Here is a 19979-nt window from a genome sequence, read left to right as displayed (position 1 = left end):
TCTAATCCAGACAAATGGAACTGCACAAGATAATAATTTCCAACAGAAAGGTCAGGAGAACAGTGTCTCCAAACTAGATGCTGACCTGCCACTGTGCATAATAAAGTGCCAGTTGTTTGGTTTTTCTAGGTTGTAAATCCAAGAAAGTGATATTTATGAGACTGTGGCGTATACATGTCATCTCATGAGTGTTATGAAGTCAGTGTTGGATGAGAAGCCAGGAGTTTCTTTAAATATAAGCGACAGTTCTCTGTATCTCATCCTTCTAACCCAGCACTTTCTGGTAGACCTTTCTGCATTGATGGAAACATCCTGAATCCGTCCTGTTCAATACAGTAGCTACTAGCCACATGTGACTGTTGAGTGCATGAAATGTGGCTGGAGAATTGAGAAAATGGACTTTTGATTTTATTTAATTGTAATTAATTAATTAATTTGGGAGACTAAGATGACAGATTACTTGAGCTCAGGAATTGAAGACCAGTCTGGGAAACATGGCGAAACCCCATCTCCACAAAAAATACAAAAAAAAAAGTTAGCTGAGCATGGTGGTGCATGCCTGCAGTCCCAGCTACCTGGAGACTGAGGTGGAAGGCTCACCTGAGCCTGGCAGCGGGGGTCAGGCTGCAGTGAGCCATGATCACACCACTACATCTAGCCTGGGCAACAGAGTCAGACTCTGTCTCAAAAACAAAACAAAACACATTTTTTGTGTTTTATTTTGAGAGAGAGAGAGAAGTAATGCTTAAAATACAGAATGATGAGCCATATTGACTTGTATATTTACGTTAGAGTTGGAAAATCTCTTTGTATTAACGCATCAAAATAACACAATTCAACGTAGCTTATGCTTCACTCTCAGAAATAAAATTCTTGCAAAATAACGTAATATTTTTCTGGCTTAAAGCAACAGAAATATATTGTCTTACAGTTCTGGAGGCTAGAAGTTCAAAATCAATATGTTGGCAGGGCTGGTTCCTTCTGAAGACACTGAGGGAAAATTTGTCCTGTGTCTCTATCCTAATTTCTGGTGGTTGCCAGCAATATTAGGCATCCCTTGGCTGAAACAGCATAATATTTTTTAATCCATTGGTTTGGGCATTTCTTAAAGACAGATGCTATTGACTTGAAAGTAAGGAGATGAATAGGCATTTCTGTTTTTATAGGGATGGCTATATTTATCACACAATAAATAAGAAAAGTACCTTTCAATTGTCTAAACACAGATTGCAACATAACTTTTCTTGTATAAGTTTTTGCCTGTTGAATTCTTAGATTTTTTATCGTAGAATCATATTCTCATTGCTTTCTTGACTGAGAGAAAGATATTTGGCTTCTCCTAGTCCTTATATTTCTAACAGTCTCTTCTCCTTATGGCAATTTGATATAGCTTCTACTGAGCGTAAATATAGTCCATCTTACCAAACTAACTCTACCACCATCTAAAACCAGAATGAAAAATTATGTTGGTTGAAGTCCATTTCAGGCTTTCTGACCAGATGTTTAGTTTTGAGGTTTCCATATATTAGTTTATATTATTTCAGACAAGGCAATTGAATGTAGCAGTCTGTTAGAGACCTAGTCTTTGTGCTCTTGAAACCTGGCTTTGCGTTCGATCAATGAAGGGATTGAACTTTATGCTTATACAAGTAAGAAAAAACAATTAAAAACCCATTTCAATTCTGTGCCAACAGTTAGTAAGTGTTATACACTCTTTCAAGCTTTCACCATTGACCACAAAAAGCACTAAAAGTTAAAGATAATGATCTAGCTATGGAGGAGGTTTAAAAAGAAAAAACTAAATAGGTACTCATAACACTTTGTGTAGCGTTAAAGTTAAAGTCAAAGATACTTGTTTTGATCAAATGGTAGGTACCTGCATAGATATCCATCATCTTTTTGTAGACGCAGCTGATGAGTGGAAATTTGTGGTGTTTGAAATGAGACATTCTTGATTAGAATCCTGGTTCTGCCGAAACATGGCTGGGTGACCTCAATCAAATTTCCTAAGCTCTTTTAGCCTCATTTGTTAAATGAGGATTAAAATGCCCTCTTTGAAGTGTTAATAGGATAATGTTTGTGACATGTCTGGGAGCTGGTTGTTACTCTTTGTCTAGTCTAACCTAGGGCTGTTTAAGTATAACAAATTCTATCTTTATAACTTTCTTCTTTTTCCCTTTCCCTAGGTGAACCCAGTGTTCTCAAAACCAGGCTGGGGATGGGCAAGCAATATCCACATGATATTTGTGTTGTAGAAACATATGTTTCAGTATTTCGAGTAATCCTGGCTATTTTCTTTCAAATAAGATTAGTTCCATCATCCTCTTTCCAAACACAAGCTGGTAGCAAAAATATAGTTCCTTAACTTCCAGCAAAACCTCTTACCAAGAACTCTATAAAAAATGAACCATTGACCTAAGGATTTTACATGTAATGGAAACTAAAATGTCCCTGTAAGCCCCTTGAGGGCAAGGAAGTAATTAAAGAATGTCCCGAATGTTTCCCTGTGCCCTGTACCTGTTGCAGCTACTTTGTAAATGCTTGTTAAACAGAATCAGGCCGACGGTTCATGTACCCTTTTTGCTACAATTGAACATAGTAACTTGTGGAAATCAGTGTAACAATAGCCCTCTATTTTTATGGTACGTTGTATATATTACATAATTATGCAAAAATATATCATTACATACCTATACATTCCTCCTTGTTACTAATGTCTTTTAATGACTCAAAAACTAGTAATGTAAAATGCACAGTTACAATGTTTATCTAGTATTAGAAATAAAAAGTAAAGGATAAATATTATATGTATAATTAAATAAATTCCACAAAAGCATTTCCTCCCTTAATTTGGTATATTGGCTGGGCATGTTGACTCATGTCTGTAATCCCAGCACTTTGGGAGGCCAAGGTTGGTGGATCACTTGAGGTCAGGAGTTCAAGACCAGTCTGGCCCACATGGTGAAACCCCATCTCTACTAAAAATGCAAAAAATTAGCCCAGTGTAGTGGCGTCTGCCTGTAGTCTCAACTACTTGGGAGGCTGAGGCAGGAGAAATTACTTGAACCCAAGAGGTGAAGGTTGCAGTGAGCTGAGATTTTACCACTGCACTCCAGTCTGGGCAACAGTGTGAGACTCCATCTCATAAAAGAAATTAGGTATATTTTGGTGAGGGCATTGATACTGGCCAAATTCCATTTTGGTGACTTCAGTAAAGCACCAATATTGTCAAGCTTTGACTGATGGTTTTGTAATGTTGTATTATTGATCTAATGTCAGTGAACTGCCAGGTCTGTGATAGTCTACACAACGAATACTCAAATCAGTCCTTGTTCATGACAAAGCTGTTTAACTGCTGCGTGTGGTATACATGTAGTGCATGTGCAGGGAGGAAAGCCATTGCTAGGCCACAGTGCAGCAGTGTCCTGAGTTATGAGCAAAATAAAAATGTAGGCAGTATTTTTAACCTGAGTTGTGTGTAGGATAAAAAGAGATGTGATGAAAGACGTTGGGACGAGATCCTTATATGTTACCCGTATCTTTGAAAATTATTGTATCATTCAGGACTCAGACTATAGGTGGAAAGCATAATTGTTTCTAATTTATATGAGCAAGGAATGTTTCTTTTGAAGTGCTAGGTACCTTGAATTCCTTTTGACACTTACTCAGTACAATGAAGCCTTGCCACAACATTTGGGCAATCATAAAAGTAACTGAAATGCTATATATCCCAGTTGACTTCTTCTCACTGTGCTAGACAATAAACACATAATGTTGTTTAATAGGTCCCTGGACTTGGAGTCTTTTGAAACAGAAAGGAGAAGGATTTGTAAATATTGGAATCCTCCACTGAAGACTGCCTGCTCCTAGTCCATCCTCGTTCAAATAGAACAACAGTAATCAAATTCCTAAAGTAAATATTTGAGTATTTTCTAGTTGACAGAAAGTGCTAGATGGTTCCTGCCTTCTAGAGCTAATGATTATATGTAAAGTAATAGTTAATATTTGGATTTTCTGCCCCATTTTAAACTAAAATGTTTTTTTAAAAAGTAATTGCTATCCTACCATCTACTGAAATACAGTAGTTACCCTCACTTAACCCTCAACCAAATAGCACAATTAAATAAAATCTAATCCTGTATAAAAACAAGGGAAGTCAGAGAATTTAATGTTTACTTCAGTCATTTTTTTAAACCTGGTTTCTCTTTGTCCTATCTAGACTCTTCTTTTAATTCCAAATAATAAAATTTAGCATCAGAATGGACTTGTAGATCATCTATTCCACCTGCCTTGTTTTACAGTGGTCCAAGGAAATGAGATAATTTTCAGAAACTCATACATCTAGCTAATGGAAGACCAGGAGCTTGTGGATTGTAGACTCTGGACCCTTGGAGAATATTTTCATAGCTGTTTACATTAACCTATGTATCACTCTATTCTATATATGACTGTAATATTTACACATTTGCAGATGCCATTTGTTCTCTTATTGGAAGAGTCCTTAGACAAGTAGATCCTTGAATTTTCTAATTTCATGTAGAAACTGACACTCGAGTTAAAAATTTACCAAGGTCACACAGCTATTTTAGTAGCTTGACCAGGACTAGAGTCTTGGTGTCCTGACTTCTACCTAGTGCAGAGCCCTTTCTGTTGAGTGACCATCCATTCAGATCCTGTATTATTAGTTTGTTCTCACATTGCTATGAAGAAGTATCTGAGACTGGGTAATTTTCAAACAAAAGAGGTTTAATTGGCTCATGGTTTCATAAGCTGTACAGGAAGCACGGCAGCATCTGCTTCTGGAGAGGCCTCAGGGAACTTTTACTTATGGCAGAGGGCTAAGCGAGAGCAGGCATATTCACATTGCCAGAGCAGGAGGAAGAGAGAGAGGCGAGGGGTGCTACACACTTTTATATAATCAGATCTTGTGAGAACTCTGTCATGAGAACAGTACCAAGTGGCAAATGTACCTTCAAGATCCAATCACCTTTCACCAGGCCCCACCAACACTGGGGATTACAATTTGATGTGAAATTTGGGCAGGAACACAGATCCAAACCACATCACATCACATTCACAGTTTATTCTTATGTTTGCATTTGGTGACATCTGTAATCAAGAGAGGTTACTGCTATTTTCAGCCTTGGGAATCAAACCATCGAACTTAAGAGAGAAATCATTATAGTACAGCCACATGCTTAGGAATATATTTTTGTCTTTGCTACAGGTAACAGTAGCATATTGGGAAAATCTAGTTGAGGTTGTATATGCTGTGATTAACCCTAAGTATGCCTCTCAGGTCTGCAGTCTTTAAACTAGATCTTCTGTTTACAGGACTGCTGACAAATATTCCTGGGAAAAGATGATCTGAAATAGCATATTCTGTTTACTATTCAAGGCCCTAAATCAATGCCCTCTGAAAGAAAAATAACACAAGAAGGAAGTATCTTAAAGAGGATATTGTTTTTTCTTTATTTTAAAACCAACGTGGCTCATGCCTGTAGTCCCAGCACTTTGAGAGGTGGAGATAGGAGGCTCACTTGAGCTTGGAGTTCAAGACTACCCTGAGCAACACAGGGAGAGCCTGTCTCTAGTTTTTAAAAAGATAATGATAATAAAATAAAACCAATCCAACTTAATTTGAAAAATAGAGAAAAGCATAGTAAAGGAATTAAACTCACTAACAACTCTACCCTCAGTGATAATCATGATTATGTTGATATATTTTCTTATAGTATTTACTTATTTAATTTTTATTTACAGAGACAAGTTCTCACTATGTTGCCCAGGCTGGTCTCAAACTCCTGGGGTGCTCACGTGATCTTCCTGCCTTAGCCTCTCAGAGTGCTAGGATTACAAGTGTGAGCCACCATGCCTACCCCTCCTTACAGTCTTTAGTTTCTGTGTTTAAAACTGTATTTATAGGATTGTCATGATACATTTTATGAAATGTCATATTTTTATATTATAACAATATTTCTGTCATTTTATATTTTGAGCATAAACTTCTTAATGAAGGTATGCTGTAATTTATTTAATTAAAGCCCTATTGTTGTCTACATGATTGTTCTTTCTAGTTTTTTACTGTTTACAACAACGTATTATATTAAATGGGAAAACTTGAAGGCTCAGTCAGAGGGAGTATCTGGCAGAGCAAATAGCATAGGTGACATATTGGTTGTTGCTTTTTAGTTTTAAAAATTGCTTCATAAGAAAGAAAATTGTATTCTTCTTTTTCTGTAGACCTGAACATTCTTTTCTTGTCAGTTATAAGTGCTTGTTTTCATTTAGTTGTTGGTGACTGAAATAGAAGAATTGGAAGAACAATTAGTCCATAGCAGGTTCACCAAGGCTGGCTCCATTTCAGTGCCACTCCTTTCCACCTCCATCTCCTCAATCCTGTAGGTTAAAGTAGTCCAAGAAACTGCTTATAGCATTAAGCAATAATCTTGAAGTCTTTTGTTTTTCCAAATGCTGAAGATGCTAAAGTGCTTTAGAAAATAATTTACATTTTTGACATTCTTCTCATTCATAATCTTATATCAGTAATCTCCCCTTATCTGTGAATATAGGTCCTAAGCATTCATAGAGCATAAGTTTCACTTCAACTCCAGAGAACCAAGTATCTATTTGATATTGGATTTTAAATACCCAAGATACAGTAGCAAATTGTTATCAGCTATATAGACCTATATATATGTATATATATGTATACAAATTGTGTTGCAAAAGGAGGAATTTTTGGTTGATTTTTAGATGAATGATACTTTAATTTTTAGTATTTTGGTAAATAAGTTCTCAGTTATTAAGGGACAAGAACATCAGTAAAACATTTGGACCACTGTTAGTGACCAGAGAAGAGGTAAGGAAGATACAGCCCCTCTTTTGTGAATATTCCCTGATGTATCCAAATGGATTTAAATTTCTTTTTGTGTGGAATGTAAATTTTGTGTAGTGTTCAAATATTGTACTCATCATACTATATCATATTGTTTCTTTACATGTGTACATTCAAAGCTTCACATGAAGCTACTCTGGTTGTATACAGCACTACCATGTAAGCCATAACTGTGGTGAAGTGTACAGTGTACAATTCTGTCTACATACTGCAGAAAACAGTGAGCACTTTGACAGAAGTAATTAATTGAGTCCTGGCTGGTTTTTGTATGCCCAGCACTTAGCACAGAGCCTGACTCACAGTAGGTGTTCATTACTTTCGTTTGAATGAATAAAGGAAGGAATGTGCTGCTGTTAAGTCACATTCCTCTCTGTTTCCCAGACTGTTTGGGTAGTTGGTTTCCTCAAATAAAGAATTTAGATATGGAAATCCACTTGCACAAGCACTGTGGGATGGATGCATAACTGATTAAGCAGGTGTACTGAAAAATGTTAGAGTTGTTCTTAATCTAAAGCAGTATTTTCCAAAGTGTGTTTGGTAGGACATTAGTCCTACAAGGTACACTTTAGAAAAAAGTTTCTAGTTAAATAAGTTTGGAATAAAAGGTACACTGTATCCTCCTGTTAAAGATTAGCCATGTATGTTAGCATATTAAAGGTTCTGGAGATAATCAAAGTAGTTCAGTTTCTCAAGAAATAAAAATGTTATATAAAACATGATAAAATAATAGACAGAGACTATCATCAGGGGAGATAGGTTTATTTCTGTCTGGCCATTAGGGGACACTTGATGAAGGACTCCACTCATGGGATGGTTTTTGAAAGAAGAGATTGGACCATGAGATAAAGTGGGATGAGTTTCTCCAGCATGAATTCCTCATTCATGACATTTAATAGAATCAATAATTTTTGCTTTGTTTTTTGTTTTGTCTTGTTCTTTTGTTTCTTTTTGAGACAGAGTCTTTTTCTGTCACCCAGCCTGGAATGCAGTGGCACTATCTTGGCTCACTGCAACCTCTACTTCCCGGAATGAAACAATTTTTCTTGCCTTAGGCTCCCAAGTAGCTGGGATTACAGGCACCCACCACCACCCCCTGCTAATTTTTGTATTTTTAGTAGAGATGAGGTTTCACCATGTTGGCCAGGCTAGTCTCAAACTCCTGGCCTCTAGCGATCTGCCCGCCTCAGCCTCCCAAAGTGCCGGGATTACTGTCATGAGCCATTGTGCCTGGCCTGAATCAGCACTTAAAAAAAAATTATATGCTGGCATCCACAAATTGAGCACTTGTTTTGTACCTCTCTCACTCTTTACATTTCCCTCCCCTATGTGTAGTAACATGTCATTTTGTTCCCACCCAGTAGGTCAGTGAGATTAGGAATATTAAATTAATTGAACTCATGTTCATACAGTTTGTTTCAGGGGAAAAACCATGCCCTGTCATGTAATCGGCCAAAAGAAAGGACCAAATAAGTGGATGTAACCATTGTAATAAGGTAGCATGAAAATTCTGGACTAATCTTTTCAGTAATTTTCATGAGCTGTTCTAGGAGCAAGTAGGGTTGTTAGGCATTTTGCCTGGTGCAAGTGGTCTGGAGTTCTGAAAAAATTTGAAAGTCACTTTTAAAGGGTATATAATCACTTTCATTTTGCCCTTTGGGATGTTTCTTCAGGTCACCTAAGGCTAAAAGACCTTGGTCATAATACTTTTTGCAAAGAAATGTTTATTACTCAGCCCATTTATTAGCTTTAAACTGTCCTCAATTAGCAAGTGGCCTCAGTTCTATAGCACTTACAACAGCTCTCTCAATTTTCCCTTTATAAGAGGAAATAGTCGAAGGATGTGGCTGGCAGTGCTTATACCAATTAGAACATTTTCTCTCTTCAAGGAGCAGAATATGTTTTTCTACTGATCTATATATGGAGAAACTTCTGGGTACTTTTCTCTCTTTGCTCGGCCTGCTGACAGGAACACTGCCACTTACTAATACCAAGAAGAGGGCATAAGTGAAAACATCCCAGCTCTGGATGTTTTCATTTCACCACCTTTTTTCTTCACAGTTGAGCTGACATGCCTGGTAACTAAGCTTTAGGAATGGCCCACAGCTTGTAGTGCACAGTGTCTTTTGGTTCAGGAGACCATGGCAAAGCAGTCAGATCTGGAGCTCCTTGTGCTTCATGGGTAGTCTCTCCCATCTTCTGCATTGTGGAGTTTGACAGCTGTGTTTGGTGTTCTTTCATTCTAACTTTAGATAAGAGGCAGAAAGGACTTAAAGTCAGCACTGATTTCTTAGAGGACTGAAGGCAGTATTGACGAACATGAAATAAGTCCCCTTTGGTCATTTAAAAACATGTCATATTTACTTTTTGCAACACATTAATAACTTTTTAAGACATATTTTTTCAAATGACATTACATACATGTAAAATATATGCTTCTTATGAGAAGGCCTAAAACCAAAATGTTTAAAACACACATTGATTAACCTTGGAGGTGGTGGGTGAGGAGATAATTTGCTCCAGTGACTTTTGTATAAAGATTGCCAGTTACTAAAGGAAGGGGAAAACTTCTCCTAAGCCTGATTTTATTTCATAGTTTACTTAAAGAAAAAAACTCTCTTGATGTTTTGAATTATTAAATTTAGAAAGTATAAAAATATGATTATATTTCTATGGTGAAATTTTAATATAATTTTTATTATTTATGTAAAGTATGTTTTTCTTTTGATAGAGTCACAGAAATGTTTCCATCTTATTTTCTATTTCTAAAGTCAGAACATTGAATCTTCTTCTGCCACTCATGTCATTGGAGTCTTGGCTCCTCTCACCTCTACCTCCTTGAGTCGAAGGCTCTTCTTGAGTTTGAACCCTACCTTTAGGGAGGGGCTTTTTCTGTATCAGTCAGGGTAACAGGGCTGTTCTATCAATGAGTAACATCTCCAACAACTAACATGGACACTTTCCTTGTTGAAGGATTCCCTTGTGAATCTTTCTAGGATTCATGGAAAGATTTCAATATAACAGAGGGAGGAAAGGTGTTTGCCAAACAGGGCCAGTATTTGTAGCCGAACAACTCCTCCCCTGAGCCTCTGATTCTCTCAGGCTGATTCTATATGTAGCCTTTGCTTTGGATCTGAGAAATGGTAGTAACAGTGGTACTACAGTAATAGTAATGATAGTAGTTATTCATTTTGGGACGAGAGATTCCAAATTAGCACTTTTTTTCTTTTGCGAAAGTATAAATTGCTCGAAAATGTAGTAATAAATTGATGCTTTAACATATATATTTTTTACTGTTGTCAAGATTGTGTTGCATTTCATACTATATGGGTTTTTGTCTTTTAAGTCCTATAAAGGTAATACCTAAATAATTCCCTGAGAAGTACTTTTCCCCTCAACATTCCCAATATATTTCTTACTCAGTTGGTCATTATCCCTTATTTGCCACAATGGTCTTTTCTCTTCCGCTAAATCCTAGCCTGAAGAAAGGAACTAAGAGGAGAATAATTATAGAGTTTATCAATATTGAAAGAGGAATTTTTGATAATTACTCTGGGACACCAGGCATAAACTCACACTGTCCAGGAACTTGCTGCCACCCTACCTGAGAACAATGTACAGTAAGATCTTTGTAGTTAATGCTGTATTACATATTTACCTCTCTGTGAGCTATTTTTATTCCAGTAGAACTGAAACTATTTATTCTAATAGAAAGGGTTCTCAATCCAGACCCCAAGAGATGGTTCTTGGACCTACACAAGAAAGAATTTGGGGGAAATCCATAGAATAAAGTGAAAGCAAGTTTATTGGGAAAGTAAAGGAATAAATAATGGCTGCTTCATAGACAGAGCAGTGGCATGGGCTGCTCAGCTGATTATAGTTATAATTGTTTCTTTCTTTCTTTCCCTTTTTTTTTTTTTTTTTGAAACACTGTCTGGCTCTGATGCCCAGGCTGGAGTACAGTGGTGCAATCGCAGCTCACTGCAACCTGTGCCTCCTGGTTTCAAGCAATTCTCCTGCCTCAGTCTCCTGAGTATCTGGGATTACAGGCTCACGCCACCATGCCTGGCTAATTTTTGTATTTTTAGTAGAGACAAGGTTTTACCATGTTGGCCAGGCTGGTCTCAAACACCTGACCTCAAGTGATCCACCCACCTTGGCCTCCCAAAGTGCTGGGATTACAGGCATGAGCCACTATGCCGTCCTAATTATTTCTTGATTCTGTGCTAAACAAAGGGTGGATTTATGAGTTTTCTGAGAAAAGGGACAGGCAATTCCTTCTTTTAGACCATATAGGGTAACTTCTGGATGTTGCCGTGGCATTTGTAAACTATCATGGTGCCAGTGATAGTGTCTTTTAGCATGCCAATGCATTATAATTAGTGTATAATGAGCAGTGAGGATTTCCAGAGGTCACTTCCGTCACCATCTTGGTTTTGGTGGGATTTGGCCAGTTTCTTAGCTACATGCTGTTTTATGAGCAAAATCTTTGTGGCTTGTGTCTTGTGCTGACCTTGTATCTCATCCTGTGACTTAGAATGCCTCACTTCTGGGGAATGCAGCCCAGTAGGTATCAACCTTATTTTACCCAGCCTGTATTCAAGATGGAGTCACTCTGGTTCAAGCGCCTCTGACAAAACCTTTAAATTTAAAACAATTATTGTATTGGTAGATTTTCAGGAATCAATTACTAGGTGAGGAAACCATGGGAGTCAGGGACTGAGTATAAAAACCCTAAAGTAAAGATAGTCCAGTGAATTACTCTGCTTAAATTTAAGGTTGGTTTTATCTACTTCCTTAGTAGTTGTCTCAATCCTTATATGTCTTTTAAAATAAGAAGAATAAGTTGGACTATTATCAATAATAGTGTAACCACCCAATGGATTCTTCTTGCTCACTGCCCAGATAGAGCCAATTTATCAAGACAGGGGAACTGTAATAGAGAAAGAGCTTTACATATGCAGAACCAGTTAAACAGGAGAGCAGAGTTTTTTTTTATTACTCAAATCAGCTTCCTTGAAAATTTGGAGGCTAGAGTTTTTCAAAGATAGTTGGGAGGAGGCGGGTGGCTGGGGAATGGGTGCTGCTGATTGTTTGGGGGTGCAATCACAGGGCAGTGGAAAATGGTCCTCCTGTTTGCTGAGTCTACTTTTAGGTGGGGCCACACGACTGATTGGTGAGTCCAGGTGGAGCCATCAGTTGTCAGAAATGTAAAACCCTGAAAACACATCTCAAAAGTCCAGTTTTAGGTTCTAACAATAGTGGTGTTACCTGCAGGAGTAATTGGGGAAGTTGCAAATATTGTGACCTCTGGAATAAAAGCTGCTAATCTGTTATATCTGTACTTCAGTATAATTCAGGTTCCTACCATCCTCCTAACTTGGTGGTCTTTCATTAGTTTTGCAAATGTGGTTTAGTTTTTGGGAAGGGCTATTATCATTTAAACTATAAATTAAATTTCTCCCAAAGTTAGGTTGGCCCATGCCCAGGAATGACTTAGTATAGTTTGAAGGTTAAAGGCAAATGGTGGTTGGTTAGATTAGATCTCTTTCACTGTCATAATTTTCTCACTGTTATAATTTTTGCAAAGGGAGTTTCAATAGGATGAGCAAGATAGTTGTAAATTTTCCCTTTTGGGTGAGAGGAATCCATACAAAAAAAAAAAAGAATCATTTTGTAGTTTAAAAATATTTGTTAATTTAATAAAGCTTATAAACTATCTTTAATGATTGGACTTCCTACCAAAATGACAAACATAGAAGAACTATGTATGTTTGGTGAATTTTATGTATACAGTAACTACTTTTTGCTTTGTTACTCTGTACATTTACCCTCAGATGTCTTCATGTATTTCTGCATTTAGGAAGGAGATGGCAGTATTGAGCCTTGGCATTGACTTAACCCTGTTATTTGAAGGAGCTTAAAATTCTTCATAGAGGAGTATCAGTTTCATCTCTTGGGATTTTATTTTCTACACTTCTCCCCTCTCCCACTTTGTATTCCCATGTGGAGAGTGAAAATGTACTCTAGTATATGTTATGTTAGATCTGTCATACCAGAGTACTATCAAATTACTTATTCTTATTTCTACACATCTAAGAATGCCAACTTAAGGGACATATAGAAAAAACTCTGTTCTAAAATAAAGAGAGCCAGCTCTAAAATGCAAAAATATGTTTACAATGTGCCTGTTTTCCTAAGGCTTTGACAGGAAGAATTAACTTTACAATTCCAGTGTACAAAACACTTTACTGAGCCACATCTTATGGTAAATAAACTGTTCTCTGGGAATAAATTTTTCACCATTTCTTTTTTTACGGCAATAGGCTACTGCTAAGAAAATGACTTTTTCTAGTGTGATGCCCTGAAAAAAAGTTCAGATGATGAGAGGAATTATTTACTTAGACTCCATTCACAGCCACTGTTTTGCCTGCATTCCAGATTTTGAAAGGATGATTCATGTACCTTTTAGCTCTATGTTGAAAAATAAAGTGAGTCACAGTGCCCTTTGTCAATATCAAGAATAATTAAAGAGTGCATTTTTTCAGCTATAAACTATAAGAAAAACAGAATGCTACCACATAAAGTTGTAAGTTGTTTTTAAAAGTATAAGCCAAGATTAGCAAACTGAGCTGCCTTGTCAAAGGATCTGAATTGGCAGTTGGAATGGCACCCAATACTACAAGTTATGTTTTGAAAAGCTGTCCTGCCATGCTTAAAATAAGAAAAACAAATATCTTAACACATGAGATTATGTGGCTTTCTCTGAAATGTGGTCAATTAAATCACATGCAAAAAGATTTAGTTTGATTATCATTGATAGTGGGATTTTCTTTGGTACCTTAACTTTTATATGTTTGAAATTGTTGTTGAAATGTTATGTGACAAATAATTTGTGGATTTAACTAAGCCAGCAGCATATTTGTTTTCTATTATAAGAGAAGAACCCAACAACAACATCTTCATTTCATATTGTTCCGATAAATTTAATGACATTATTATTTTTTTTGAACCAAAAGGAAATTTCTTCTCAGCTGGATTCTTTCACTGTAGGTTTTAATCACAAACTTTGAGAACATAGCTATTATTTTTTATTAAAAGGATATGTTCTGGTTAGTTTGGGAAGGTCTGCCTAGTAAGGACTTTCAATAATATGTCCAAGGACTTAAAATGTAATGCTGAAGTTAGAGAAAGTCACATATGCTTTTCAGTACCAGTGTATCTTAAGTGTTGTAAGATGCACACAGGTGAATATATAGGCATTGTAAGGTAGTAAATTGTAAATTCCAACTGAGAATAGGCCAGTGAAAGATTATCTACCTGGGGTGGGACATAGGTCTGTACAGGCAGTACCAAGTTTATCTTGAGAGGGTGTTGTACATATGCTGTGTGTTATTAAAACTGAAGTTTACAGTGTCTTACATATAACATGTACTCAGTGTTTGCTCAGTAATTTAAATTTTATGACTATTCTTGCTCAGTAAGTTTTATTTTTATTTTTTTTAAAGCTAATACTTTAAAACTCTTTGAGTTTTCTTATCCTTTCTGTTAGAGCAGGATTATTCCCTGGTACAAGTTCTATTTTACATAGAGAAATCTATAATGTGAATTTCATTAAAATGTATTTTTATTACATGTATTATTTGTATTTTTGTTCTTAATGTAGTTTTTAAGTAGAAGAAACATTTAATCTTTAATACTTTAGTCCAAATGCTGAATATTGCAATTATAGGATCTGAAGCATTCATTGGTTTTTAGCGCCATTAAAATACTTTAGACTTGCTATATATGAAATTTTATACTAGTTCGAAATGAAGCAATTCAATAAGTTGGTGTTTCGGTCATGCATTAGTTGACTCGCCAGTATTTTAGCTTTGTGGATATCTTTCGGGCTGCTCCTCTCTTTGAGCAGCATCTCTTTAATTCTTTTCTCAGCAGCTTGAATAGGCACATATCAAAGTCAAATACACTCTCCTAACCCTAGATGGATTTCTAGGAGGAACCACCACTGTTAGCAATATTGAATTGTTAGTGTTTTTGCATAAAGTAAATAATCCCTTTTTTTTTTTTTTTAAATGAATGAGAGGTTCTCATATTGCCCAGGTTGGCCTTGAACGCATAGCCTCGCCTCCTCAAGCGCCAGGACAACTGGCCGGAGCCACCGCGGCTCCCTAGTAAATAATCCCTTAGGAGAGCCCTTGAGTTCTTTGGAGTTATGCTGGAATGAGATTAAAAAATAAGAGTTTTCTCCTTTTCCTCTCAGTCTTTCCTGTGTGTTGCATGCAGGGGCAGTCCTCGTGTATTTTTACTGGTATGTGTGATCCTTACAGAAAACAAATTCCTGTTGTTGTTTATGCATTCAAATATTTGACAGACTCTTCTGCAAACTAGTGGTGTGGAACAGGAGAACTGACAGGGCCCTGTCCTGTTTTCAATACTCTGTAGCATCAATTCTTGGCAAACTTTGGTGGGACCTTGGCAGTGCTGCCCTCCTGGACCTGGGCTTCATTATGGTGTATAAAGAGCCACCTTTCTTAGCCAGGCTTGTCAGAATATAGCCCTGGGGAAAAGATACCAGAACATCTAGGACACTTGGTCTTAAAGAAACTCTCTTTGATTGAGTGGTCAGGATACATATGTTAGCCAAAGACTTGATGATATGCTGGTATCTGGCCATCCCACATTTGGAGCCGGATATTATTCTGGATACAAATGTCACTATTTCAGTCTCCTTGGAGCCAGAACAATTGTTATCTTTAGCTGAAATGCTAAATGTGTGTCTAGGTATGTACAGAAGAGGACTCAGATGATGTAATTTTACCTGAATTTTCTCAGGCTACTGTAGAAACTTGATTTGAATACAAGGAGAAAATATCAAAATTCATCTCTTTTGAAAAACAAGAATGAAAACAACCAACTCCCCCCACCATAAAAATGACTCTCTGCACCACTAGATTGGAGAAGAGTCTGACAAACATTTGAGTAAGTAAACAACAATAATTTGTTTTCTGTAAGAATCATATATACCAGCAAAAAAGTTTGTCCCACACTTTCTCACAGTGATTTCATACTTCTACATGCTGCTAACTAGAAAAAATTCTATGACATATTGATAATGTGAAATTAAACAGACTGTTTATTTCCTATTAATGATAGCATGTTTTATTAGAACAACCTCAGAGGACCGTTAAGGAAAATGATTTAAGTATTGCGCAGCAACAAATGATTGAGTCTAGTAAAGTGGGATTTTTTTTTTTAACCTTCAAAGTTTCTAATATACTTGGTCTATTTAGAAAACAAACACATTTAATTGCTTCCATCTCTTAAATATGTCTAGTGAATTCAGTTTTTAGTTGCTGTACAAATAAATTGGTCCTAGTTTCATTGCCTTCTTTCAAACATCATTTCAAATTAGGGCTTAATGTGGTTTGAACATTTTGCCAGAAATAGTCATCCTACTTTTGTCTGAGGGTGGTTGATTACATCTATCTTTTCCAGCTTACAAATGCCAACATATTTAGAAGAATGCAAACCCAACCCTGAGATCATTTGTCATCACACGTTGATTGTAACTCTCTGTTTTATTATGGTGCATAGGAGTAAAAGCAAACAAATAAAAACCTGAAGAAAAATGGAATGTCAGGACATGCTATACATTTTTGTTGCATCACCATGTTTAGCCTATTTTTCTCTACCACTTTTAATGCTTAATTATCTGGATTATTCAAATATTTGTAAATACTTTTTAATGGTAGACTCAAAAATAGTAGCTTTCAATATTTTAGTAGCAAATATATAAGAAGAATTAGTTATAACAAATAAGGAAGAAGTGTAACATTATTTCTTTTTTTTCTCTCTCCTTTTTTTTTTTTTTATACAGAGTCTCGCTCTGTTGCCCAGGCTGGAGTGCAGTGGTGCGATCTTGGCTCATTGAACATTCTACCTCCTGGGTTCAAGTGATTCTCCAGCCTCAGCCTCCCATGTAGCTGAGATTACAGGCACATGCCACTATGCCCAGCTAATTTTTCTGCTTTTAGTAGAGGCGGGTTTCACTATGTTGGCCAGGCTGGTGTCGGACTCCTGACCTCAGGTGATTTGCCTGCCTTGGCCTCCCGAAGTGCTGGGATTGCTAGCGTAAGCTACCACTCCCAGCCTAACATATCATTATTTCAAAGCATGAGTTGCAATGATTGTATATGGTATTTTCTTAAAAAAAAGAAAAAACTAGAGTAAAGTCTCTGGGGAAAGAAAGCATTCTTAATAATAAAATATCATTGTTGACTATCTACTCATTTGATATGTTTCCAAGGTCTGTATTTGCCCAGTTTGTGTACACATCTTGTAATTCACCCTATCACTCTCTATTTTATTGTCATGAGGAATAGAATTAAAGAGTGAAGGGACTAGAAATATTTTATATTTAGTAAATTCCATGCCAACTCCATTCTGCTAAGCAAAATAGCAAGGTAGAGTTGTTTGTAAAAGGTGTTTTTTAAGTTCTGTGTGATAAGAAGGTAGCAGATAGCCAGCCATAGGTAGAATGTGACTGTGTTGAATGATTTCAGCATCCTGCTGAAATTTCTTTTGTACTGTTGAAATCTGACCTACCTGAAGTGTCCATGGAAACTCTCAGAATCATTTTACAAAGCTCTCTTAGTGTGACTTGACCAAGCTAGAGTTAAAACTCCCTGAAGATTCTAACTCTTGTAACAGAGGCAGAGGCACTTAATGAGTGTTGTTTCTTTATATCTATTCCTATTTTTTTGTTTGTTTCTATCTTTGAGTCATTAACAAAGTAGAAAAAGCTTATGTTAATTAGGGTATAATCTAAGTTGCCTTATCAAAGACACCCTAACATACAGTGACTGAGAAGAAAAAGGAAGCATAGAGGAGTTTTCCTTCCATAAGGTGAAGGAATTCATGCTACTTCTGTTTTCCCTGCTTTCTCTAAAATATGACCCCCATCTGATAGTAAAGGTGGATTACCACAACTCTATTCTTGTCCTAGCCTCAGCTGATAGTGGATAGTCATAAGAAAGGAGGGACAGCCACTTCCTTAATACAGATATGACTGGAAATTGCTTACCTCACTTCCTTTCTTTCATATGTAATTGGCTGGAACTTAGTTATGTGGCCACACTTAGCCGCAAAGGACTCTGCAAAGTGTTGTTTGGGGATAGGCAATTATGCCTGTAAATAAGAGGTAATGGGAGGTATTCTATTATTACAAGGAAGGAAGAAGAGAATGAATATAGGAGGACAGTTAGTGGTCTCTGCCAAAGCACCCTACTTAAAATCTCTGATTTTCCTTACTTCCTCTCCCATTTTCTCTTCTTTCTCCCTCTTTATTCTTACTCCTTTGTGCTTATTGCCTCTTCTCCCTTCTTTTACACTAGAGTATTAACAGTGAAAATGCTCAATGTAAATAGCTAGTGTTCACCAGTGGTCCATGCCCTAAAAAGGGGCCTGTTACATTTTTTGGGGAAAGGGGGGCTATTAACTATAGATTAAATTTTTTATTCTATGGAATTTATTACCCTATCACCTTTAATCCTTTCTAGAGTAAGGTGAATATAGAAAAGAAAATCATGAAGGAAGGAAAGAAAAAAGGAAGGAATAAAATAAAAAGAAAATGAGAATATAAGCTTTATAAAGGCAAGGATTTTTGTCTGTTTTGTTCACTGCTATACTTCCAGTACCTATAGTATTGCCAGAATCATTATTGGTGCAAAAAATTTATTGAATGAACAGTTAATTTTTCCATTTCACAGTTTGTCCTCAAGTTTGTTTAAAACTCCAGCTCATCAATTATACTAGTTTTCCATTAGAAAAGTTTTTCATGAATGCAGAAATAGTAGGCTATCTATAAATTTAACTTGGCATTGTCTCATACTACCTTATAATAACAGACTTAATTTTGTTTTAGGTTGGATTCCATCTTTGAATAAGATTGTAATTAGTTATTTCTCTAAGGGATGCTTTACATAAAATTATGATGAACAAGAGTAAATGTATGGTAGCAATCTCTACCTTAAGCATATTTTGCCTCTCAGAGGAGAGTGAACTGGTATAGATGAGAAATACAAATTTATTACAATAAATGTATTCTTTTTAACTCATTCTATTATTTGACTCTTTGGCTTTTCAAACTAGAAGTGAATGATAATAAAATAAAAGGGGTTATTTAAAACAAGACCCTAGTAACCAGAATGTAGAATCACTGAGAGAGGACCATCAATGCCTTTCCCCTTTATTTTTCTCTTAAGCTCTTTTCCTGGGCCTCAGACAGCTCAGTATCAGTATTTAAAAACTAACATCTGATTTATTTATTCTCCTTGTCATCCATCCATAATCACTGAAGCGATCTTAGAGATGCTCCAGCCTAGTGGTTTGCAGTCTAGACGGGGGCGAGGGGAAAGGACAGGAAGGTGGTTGGTGATCGTATGGGTTTCCTCCCGCCTTTATATCCACAGCAGTATCATTTCATCAATTTAACATGTTAGATTCATTAGTAAATTTTGTTGAAAAAAAATTCTCATTCTAACAAAAGTTTAAAAACCTTCAAACCTTCAATTTAGAAACCTTCCTTGCTTTATATGAAAACATTGAGGCTTTGAGAAAAGGTATAATTTTTCAAAGGTTTCAAAAGTAGAATTCATGTTTTCTCATTCTTGGACTAGGTATTATTCCACTGTATTTTGCAATAACTTGCCCTATAGCATTCTGAAATGACTTTTGTTTGTTGCTGTTCAACAAATGAGTAGTTTTTTTCCTCCTCTTTTTTAGAATGATATAATAAGATTTGGCATAAAATAGGAAACCAGACAAGTTCTGCCAATATTTTATAGTCTCTTCAAAACCAAGTAACAGGTAAGATAAGTGCTGTTTTGAAAAGGCTCTTCCTCTGTTGTGAATATTATGTTATCAGTCATTGATAAACAGTTGTCTAGGAGTGAAACAGATTCATTGTCATGAATTTAGCTGAAAATAATGAGCATAATATGGTGGTCCCTTATGTAACCGAGTTGTGGTGCTGGGAGGTTGTCTAGGTGGAGTTGACTCTGGCTTACCACAAGGACTGGGT

The 19979-nt window shown here is 36.4% G+C and overlaps 1 protein-coding gene across 3 annotated transcripts in view; it reads left to right on the top strand.

The window, feature by feature from the left end:
* SLC25A21 (solute carrier family 25 member 21) overlaps window positions 1–19979 on the top strand; it is a 516565-nt gene that overhangs the window by 42609 nt on the left and 453977 nt on the right. Inside the window, exon 2 of one of the 3 annotated variants that reach the window (XM_064365802.1) lies at window positions 19682–19765. The exons of the other annotated variants lie outside the window; for them this stretch is intronic. The gene's annotated coding sequence lies outside the window, so the exon portion shown is untranslated. The remainder of the gene's footprint in view (window positions 1–19681; window positions 19766–19979) is intronic. 3 annotated transcript variants of the gene reach the window in all.

Source organism: Aotus nancymaae, unplaced genomic scaffold, assembly GCF_030222135.1.
Source record: "Aotus nancymaae isolate 86718 unplaced genomic scaffold, 86718_ANA_hifiasm-v0.15.2.pri h1tg000062l, whole genome shotgun sequence".
NCBI classification, from domain to species: domain Eukaryota; kingdom Metazoa; phylum Chordata; class Mammalia; order Primates; family Aotidae; genus Aotus; species Aotus nancymaae.
The sequence above is the reverse complement of the archived record's forward strand: the minus strand, read 5'-3'. Positions and strand labels throughout refer to the sequence as shown.